Source organism: Paroedura picta, chromosome 4 (assembly GCF_049243985.1).
Source record: "Paroedura picta isolate Pp20150507F chromosome 4, Ppicta_v3.0, whole genome shotgun sequence".
In the NCBI taxonomy this organism is placed as follows: Eukaryota; Metazoa; Chordata; class Lepidosauria; order Squamata; family Gekkonidae; genus Paroedura; species Paroedura picta.
The window spans coordinates 104,261,216-104,270,463 of NC_135372.1; positions in this window are offsets into that span (position 1 = coordinate 104,261,216).

Consider the following 9,248-nt stretch of genomic DNA (forward strand, 5'->3'; position numbering starts at 1 on the left):
ACTCAATTTGCCTGCTTCCTTGATGGCTTTTGTACTTTCCTGTCACAGGGTAGCAAAAAACTAATGTCATCATGCATCTGATGATTTTGGCTGTGGCTCAGAAAAGCTTATGCAGCAATGCATTCATTAGTCTTTCATGTGAAACAAGACAGTTATTTTGGAAAGTCTATATAGTAACAATGACTGGACTAAATCTGGCTCACTATGCCATTTTAAAGGAAATTTGGTTGCATTGAAATTTTGTCCATAGGAATTTCCTGTCAAACACTATACCCTTCTCAAAGAATCTTTGAGTAAAGGTAAGTATCAGCTAAGGGGACAGGGCAGAGGGTATAAAGGGGGATTATTGCCAGTGTCAACTGATGTTGGTCATGCTGTAGTGGTAGAACAGGGAGGAAGTTTTGAAATGCAAATTATTAGTTGGCCCGTTTTGAGCCCAAGTCAGAATAATTCATAAATATTTTAGTATTTGTAGGGCTGCTGAGAGTTACCATGGGCTCCAAGACAAGGATTCTTTCTGGGGAACCCATTGGGATGCAGCATTTTAGTTCAATTTATTTTGATACATAATAAGCTTGGGATACAAAATTTAATGTCACTGTTAACACACAAATCTGCAAAATAGTGAATCAGGCCATTGAACTACTGAGGTTGTTATTGACTGCTCCAATTGACAGTGATTCTGCAAGACTCAGGAAGAAGACTTTCATGTCAACTTCTATTTAATAATTGGGGCTGGAGGTACTATGGACTGAACTTGGGAACTTTCTGCATGTAAACTCAAGGCAGGAGCCCAGCCACTGAGCCACAGCTCCTCTCCCACTAAGAACACTTTTTAAGAACAGGTAGCTCATTCACATTTGTAGGCACCACATTGCAGAGAGAAAGCAAGTACAAAGCAAAGTTCCTCGAAGCACCACAAGCAAAGAGAAATTAATGTATGAAACTGGAAGATTACTTAAATGACTGTATTCCAAAATCAATACATTTTATTTCATCCTACCTTTTGATTTTACCCAAGATAGCTACCAAAACATTACACAGTACACAGTGAAGTGGAAAGCAAATCAATTAAAAGAAACTATGAATGAGAGTCACAGCCAGAAAATGGTGAGGAGGAAAACAACCGTAGCAGAAGATAAGTACAATAAGGCCGTTCTAAAAGGCTTCTGAGAAATAACTGCCATGGTTTCACCCTGAACGTTCATAGGGAAGAAATTAGGCAGACTTCCAGTAGAGGAAATTCTATAACTACAGTGGTGCTGTAATTATAAAACAACTAGAGGCAAAGCCCATTGTACCCAGGAATACAAAGGGCACAAGGATGCACAGCAGCACTGTGACCTTCCTGTGGGCTGGCTACATGACAAAAGCTCCTACCCACCTTTGACTTACAGACCTCAAGGAACATTCCTGACCCAGGGGTCACCAACCTCTAGCTGTGGCATGGAATTCTCTTGGACTTGGATTACAGAGATCAACACCACAAGGAAAAATGTCTGTTTTGGAATTGGGACTCTACAACAATAACTCAGGCTCTTGGAGATGAAAGGGCTTTCTTGGGGGGGGGGACTGTGTGGAAGGGAGGTTGCAGGATGGGAGAGGCTGGGACCTGAGGATTTGCAGGTCACTTCCAGGCAAAAGAGATCAGTCCCACTGGAGAAAATCCCTGCCTTTGGATCCCATGGAAGTGCAGGGATGACAGGCTCCAGGTGGGAAACAAAGAGAAATGCTGGGGGCGGGGGGGGGGAGTAATTGCTAATAACAATAAACATCAAATAATTCATAAACTTGTCACAATTTCTTTCTTCAATGAAAATATTTAATAGCAAAATTTACTTAAGGAATGGAACACCTTACAGTCAGTACATTCTTCAGTTCAATATCAGAGTAAATAAAAAACAGTTGTATGTTACAATCTAACATGAAAACATTGGTTGGCCAAGAACTTACAGAAGGCTTCTCAATTAGTGCCTCTATATCAGCTATTCTCAACTTTTTTTACCATTGAGAAACCTATGAAATATTCTTCAGGCTTTGAGAAACCACAGAAGTCCCAGCTGGAGGCTAGCATCCCCACCACTTGTGGGATCTGGAGAACCCACAGAATGAAAGCTCCCTCCAGACTGCAGAAATCAGTTGCCCTGGAGAAAAGGGCTGCTTGGGATGGGGATGGAGGGCTGTGTTACACTCCCCTACACATAAACATTGGCCAGAAGGTCCATGTTTAAAAGAAAAAAATGCCATAACAGTAAATGAGCAAATCAAAAAAGACTCACTCCATCCTCCTACAACAGCTTCTTCTGCATGTGCTCTAGTGACCTCTCTTCAAGGCAATGGCAATTTATATAGCTTGCTGAAATGGTTAAGAGCAGTGGCTTCTAATGTGTGAGCTGGATTTGATTCCCTGCTCCTGGGTGACCTTGGGCTAGTCAGAGTCCGGTTAGAAATTGTTCTCACAAAGCAGTTACTCTCAGAGCTTTCAGCCTCACCTACTTCACAGAGTGTCTGTTGCGGGGAAAGGAAGGGAAGACTATTATAACCCACTCTGAGACTCCTTTGGGCAGTGAAAAGCAGGATATAAAAACCAACTCTAGAAGAAAACGTGTCTCCCCCCCCACACACATGTCCCCATGGCCGCATGGTGCTTCTGTATTGTGTCTACACTTTCCCCATATTCCATGCCATTGGTCTCAAATTGCTTTGTTGTGATGGTCTTGGAAAGACTACAGCCATACCAAGGTGGTATCCCTATGTAAAGAGAAGTCTACATCTTCCCAGTTCAACCCACTTCAGCATTATTTTCCCTGCTGCAATTGCATGTGATGGCTACCCCGAAAGCATTCATCCCTTTTTAGATGGCTTACTCATGAGTAAACATTCCCAGGGCAGAGACTTTTCTTGGTTGTCCTGGGTCCTAGAGGGCAGGCAGGGGGGCATTTCTGGGCCTCCCATAGCCCACCTCCAGATGGTGCACAGAGGCTACTTCAGGAGGTGTGTCACTCCCCACCCCCATGACCTCCAAGTTGAAATAGACCAGGGAAACTTACTGGCAGCAGGGCAGCTCGTCTTTCACTCAGCAAACTTCCCACAGTGGCTGGAAGTTGGAATCAGAGAGCTGACCTCTTTTTTAGCTGAGCGTCCCCTCCTGATTGGGGCTAAACTATCAGGCCTGAGGGTCCTCCTGATTGGAGCTACATTATCCTGGCAGAGGGCCATGAGTCACTCTTGAGTAAACATTTCCAGGGTAGAGGCTTTTTCCTGGCTGTCTGAATGCAATTACTGTTTCACTGTTCAATCATAATGTTCTATTGTCATAACCGTATTGTTACTGTTTACAACTATTAAGTTATCTGTACTGTTCTCTGTTTGCTAAGTTCTATGTAAACTGCCCTGAACCTCAGAGGAGGGCAGTATATAAATATAATAAAGAAATTTGACCAGATTGACCCTCATCAGCAGAGTGCAATCTAAACTGATTGGCCCTCACTCTTTAGTAAACAAGAGCCTCTTGTGGTGCAGAGTGGTAAGGCAGTGATATGCTGTTTGAAGCTCTTCCCATGAGGCTGGGAGTTCAATCCCAGCAGCTGGCTCAAGGTTGACTCAGCCTTCCATCCTTCCGAGGTCAGTAAAATGAGTACCCAGATTTTTGTGCACATCTGAGCTTTCCTGTTCCTTGATGGCCCCACAATTCAGACTTTTTTGATCATCAAGATGGGAATTAGTCATCTTCGAAAATTATATGTTGCTGAAAACTGCATCTCCTGTTTTGATATTCTGGATGTGGAAACCCTAATCCAGTGGTCCCCAACCTTTTTATCACCAGTGACCAGTCAACGCTTGACAATTTTACTGAGGCCCAGGGGGGTAGTCTTTTGCCAAGGGACATCACCGCTGCCTGAGCCCCTGCTCCACTTGCTTTCCCACCGGTGCCACTGACTTCCCACCACCCACTGGGGGGGGCGCTGCCAGCAGCGGCTGCGCAGTGCCATGCTGAGGGGGAGCCCCAGCCATGGCAGCCGCTGGAGAGCACCAAAGGTGAGCCGACAGCAGAGTGGCAGGGCAGCCCCTGAGGCAGAAGCCGGGTAGGAGGACGAGGACGAGCCGTGGCCCGGTACCGACTGACCTGCAGACCGGGTCCAGTCCCAGGACCAGGGGTTGGGGACCACTGGCCTAATCCATTCAACTGGCGAGGGAGCTATGATGGTATCTTGAAATCTCAAATATTAAGAGTTTGATTGAGCAGCACCATCTAACTTTTAAAAAGCAAAGAAATTGAAAGAAAACAGGCCACCACATCTATTAAATACGTATTTAATTTTCTTGCACTCCATGTCCCCTCTTCTTGATTACAGTGTACTTTCCCATTAGCTTGCTTAGCTCAAAAATTAGTTGTTTAATTTGCATTCAAGAAAACACTGGATGAGCTGAAAACTTTAGTAATTTCCTCTAATCTTTTGACTTGACCTCTGTGGACTCTTGGAGAGAAGAGCTCCTCACTACAACTTAAAAAGAAGGAAGGCTGAAAGATGGGCTTTCCTGTACAGAATATTCAAAGACCCTTGATTGTTGAACAAAATTAGATGGGAGTTTTTGTGTTCTGCCAAGTTTACACTCATTTAGTATGTTTTCCTTACTCCCCTACTTGTTGTTGTGAGGTGCAAAGTCGTGTCCGACCCATTGCGACCCCATGTCCTCTACCATTCCCCGGAGTCATTTAAGCTCACACTGACTGCTTCAGTGACTCCATCCAGCCACCTCATTCACCTCACCTTCTTCTTTTGCCCTCAGTCGCTCCCAGCATTAGGCTCTTCTCCAGGGAGTCCTTCCTTCTCATGAGGTGGCCAAAGTACTTAAACTCCCCTACTTAATTCTTTCCAATCTCACCTCTAAATACTGATACATTTTCAGAAAGGTATGTAATCCAAGATCCTAGGGCAGATATGTTAGGAACAAAGATAAGATTGCAAGGTACAATTGTAAGTTAAGACAAGACACACTGAAAAAGACAGAAGTGCTAGAAAAAGCTGAACTCAGTAAGAAAAGGGGAAGACCCAACATGAGATAGATTGCAAGACCTGAGCAAGGGTGTTACTGAGAGGACATTTTGGAGGTAATTAATTCATAAGGTTGCCCTAAGTCACAATGCACTTGACAGCACATAACACGGAGATCATAGTTAATAACAATTTTTTTAATGTAATTTATTTTTTATCCTACCTCTTCTCAAAGGAGGTAAGGGTGACATAAATGCCTCCCCTTTATACTCACAAGAACCTCAGAAAGGTGATTTAGGCCAAGGTCATAAATAAATTTTTGGTAGAGATATGAACCCAGATTTCCCTGGCCTATTGCTGTAACCACTGCACAACACAACCTCATGAAAATAGGACTACTCCCCCACCCTGAAATGAAATATGCAAAGACTGGCCAAAGATAGCCCATTAACACTCAGGGGCTTTTTGCACGCCTTCAAAATCGCACAATGGTTGCCAATTGGAAACGCTATTGATTTGCCTTAACGCACGACGTCGTAGACAATCTGCCACACACCTGAAACCAATCTGCAAAAAGCGCTTCCTTGTAGCGCTTTCAGGGGAATCCCAAAAAGTGGATTCACCCTCAGGAAAGCGCTACACTCTTGCAACCAATCTGCAACACTAGCGAAAAAGACCTGTGCGTTAACATTGTTGCAGTTTCTACAAAGTCCCTCTTCCTGAGCCTGTCCTCCAAACTTCCGGCGAAGCGATCGCCATTTTTTTTTCTCCGAGCAAGCGGGGATAAACGCACCAGCGAGCCTCTTTCAGTTTAGAGGCTTCCCTGGCTTCAGTCCCTCCCCTTCAGTCACTAAGCACACACATTTTACACAGTCATTCAGCCGAAAATCGGGCCCGTGAGAGGGGGGGGAGGGGGGATTTTTTTTTTCACTCGGAGGCAGCGTGGCCACGATCAAATGACAGCTCAAACAGAGGCTTCCCCGGCTTCAGTCCCTCCCCTTCAGTCACTAAGCACACTTCAGTCACTAAGCACACTACTAAGCAGTCACTTTATTTTTTACACAGTCATTCAGCCGAAAATTGGGCCCGTGAGAGGGGGGGGAGGGGGGATTTTTTTTTTCCACTCGGAGGCAGCGTGGCCACGATCAAACGACAGCTCAAACACCCCAGGCAGCTGGATGGGTCTCTCCGTTGCAACGAATCTACACAGATTCGTTACAATGAGTGTGATTTTTTTTAAAAAAAACCTTTCTTAAAGGGAAAGGGGCTGTTTGGGAGCATGCTAACGGCTGCCCATTGGCTGCTTGACGGCCAGGGGCGGGATGAGCTCGGCAATAGCGCTTCCTTTCTAGCGATTTCTGCCGAGACCGGAAGCCTGTGGGAAACGCTACAAAACGCAACTGGATACCACTACAAAGGCAGGTATGCATAACGACGAATTCCACTATTTTAAATGGCGATTTTTCATTCAGTGACCAATTTGCAACAAAGATCCCGGTGCGTAAAGCCCCTCATATTTTACAGGTGAAGGGCACCAGTGCTGAGAGATGAGTACAAGTCCAGCCCCTGTACCTATTGCTGATTGTGACAGACAGGAGGCTGTCCTTCCCTTGAAGGAAAAATAGCATCTCAATTGTTTTGTCCCTGTGCCTGTGGGAGTCCTGCTCCAGCATCCAATCACATTTGGAGTGGGTGGGAGATAGAATGTTGGAGGGAAGTATAGTGAAATGGCAGAGGACAGGAAGGCCTAGAGGATCATTGTCCATGGGATCACGATGGGTTGGACACGGCTTCACAACTAACAACATAGTGAAAATTAGTCTTGGTCTGCATCAGGAAGAGTGCAGAAGTGCCTCAACTAAAAAGCCTAAAGGGTAACTCTGTTTGGTAGTGTGGCAGAGTAGCTCAGCTTACTCTCTGGGAGAGTTGTTAAGCCTGTGTCTAGTGATAAGCAGACTTCAAAGTTTTGTTCTAAGACTTGGGAAAGGACAGGCTGGTATGTATGGAATCCCATGCCTATGAAAGGATCCAACCAGGGCCTAGTCTGCACAGGTTTTTTTACCCAGTCCCAGTTCAAATGAATCCCTCCCGTCTACACTGAAATTTTTCCTCTGCAACAAGAATAATTAATTCGTGTTGACCATAACTTTCCCCCATGATATCCTGGAGTGGATATAAGCCTTGATATTTCAAAAACCACCATGAGTAAATGTGCTCTTTGCAAATTAACTTGCTGCTGCCTCATGCCTCCAGTCTTCCCTGATTGGCCAGGGTGTCAGTTCAGTCTTCCTGGATCCCAGCTGCAAGGCTTCCCTTAAAGTGACTATGCTCCAGAAACCCTAAATTCTATCAGCAGAGATTTGCCTCTTGCTTTTTTTCTCCCTGCCACCCCTTTCAAGAAAAGAAAGATACTCCTGCTGCACTTGGCTCCCCCGCCCTGTTCTGAGCTTCCCCAATCAAGTGCAGAACACTTTCTGTTTCAATGGGGTGGGAGTAGTGGGGATAAAGGAAGACCCAAGTTCAAATCGATCTGAATTCAGCAGGATCCACAACGGAATAAACAAAGTAAGTGCAGGATCAGCTCTAGTGGCTGGTCAGGGAAATCCTGTTTGTACCTGTAACCATCCCCCCCCCAAAAAAAATTCAAACTACACTATGGAGCCATAACTAGCTTAAACTTATTTAGTTTTTATTTATTCATATTTTTATGCCGACCCACCTCGGTCCAACTGGCGGTGGAAGTCATCCATCAGGGTGACCAGCGATGTCTCTACCCCATGGCCGTAAACCTGACTGGGATGGGTCTAAGACTGAAGCCTTAGCCTTAGATGCCTTAGCCAGGCTTCTCCCTTGATTGACTGGAGATCTGTATTGCTGAACTGTTTTTTAAAGCAGCTTGTAAATAAATTAATGTTCTTTGTTATTCATGTACAAATCCTGAATCAGTGATCTCCATGTTCTACATGCTACCACAAACTTATTTCACAGCAGCAAACCCAAAGCTTTTACACTTACAAGGACCCCATGGAGAGAGCATATTACACCTATGCTCTTTCAGCTGCACTGGCTCCAGATTGAACACCAGATCAAGTTCAAGGTTTTGACTCTTACATTCAAATCCCTTAATAATCTGGGACTTCTGTGTCTTTGGAACTGCCTTTCCCCTTATAAACCCCAAAGCATTATCATCTAGCAGTCAAAGACTCAGGATTCCTGGCCCCAAGGAAATAAAAACTGGCCTCGACTAGGACCAGGGCCTTTTCAGCCCTAGCCCTGGCCTTGTAGAAAATACTACCTGAAGAAATTGGGGTCCTCTCGGATCTTAAGCAATTCTGGAGGGCCTGTAAAATGGAGCCCTTCTGCCAGGCCTATAGTTGAGACCAGAACAACAACATCTAGGTCTGTCTGCTAGAAAGCCATGCACACAAAGGAAACACCTCCAACTCTGTGCACCCTCATAGGTACACACTTTTAAAGGTTGTGGGAAATGTGGGAAATGTTTTCTTATTGTTTTAAATATTGTTGTTAAATACCTTGAGCCCACCAGGAAAGGGCAATATAAAAATCAAAAAGAAGAAGAAGACCCCAATCACACTTCAAGCAATAAAGCTGGGAAGACTGGGAAGATACAAGGAAGACATTTCCTTTAGGACAGGAAAGCCATCTTGGGGACAAGGGGGTTGGATTGATGGTGTCCTTTAGCATTTTATATGGGACAAGGGACAGGTTTTTCAAAAAAAAGGGCTGTCTAGTTTAAAAAGAGTGCAATTGCCACAATAGTTACATCAGGATGAGCATGAAGGGATCTTAAACTGCTATTGTGGTGTGTGTAAATTGTAGCCATGAAAAGATAGGGGGAAAGGCTTTTGTCACATTAGGTCACAACCGAGTAAGGAAATCTGGTTTGCTCTACACTGTCCTGTCCAGTTTTTATTTGTATTTAGTTCTGAGACCACAGAAGAAACTGCTCACATATAACCTGTTGCAACCTTTTGTAGACTAAATCTACTTTCCTTTTATGCATTTTTATCCATAGAAATTGTCATATGAACAGGACTTTTGTCATCATTGTTGTTGTTGAAATCTCTCTGCAAGACAGATGTGGTGGAATGGGCCTGCTCAGGCCTGCAGGCCGTATTCCATCCTGTCCACTCCAAGGGGTTCTCAGCTAATGGAGAGGCCTCTCTTGTTCTTGGTTAATGCACCATCAACACCTGACCACTATACAGAATTGCTCTCTGAGAAGGTCAG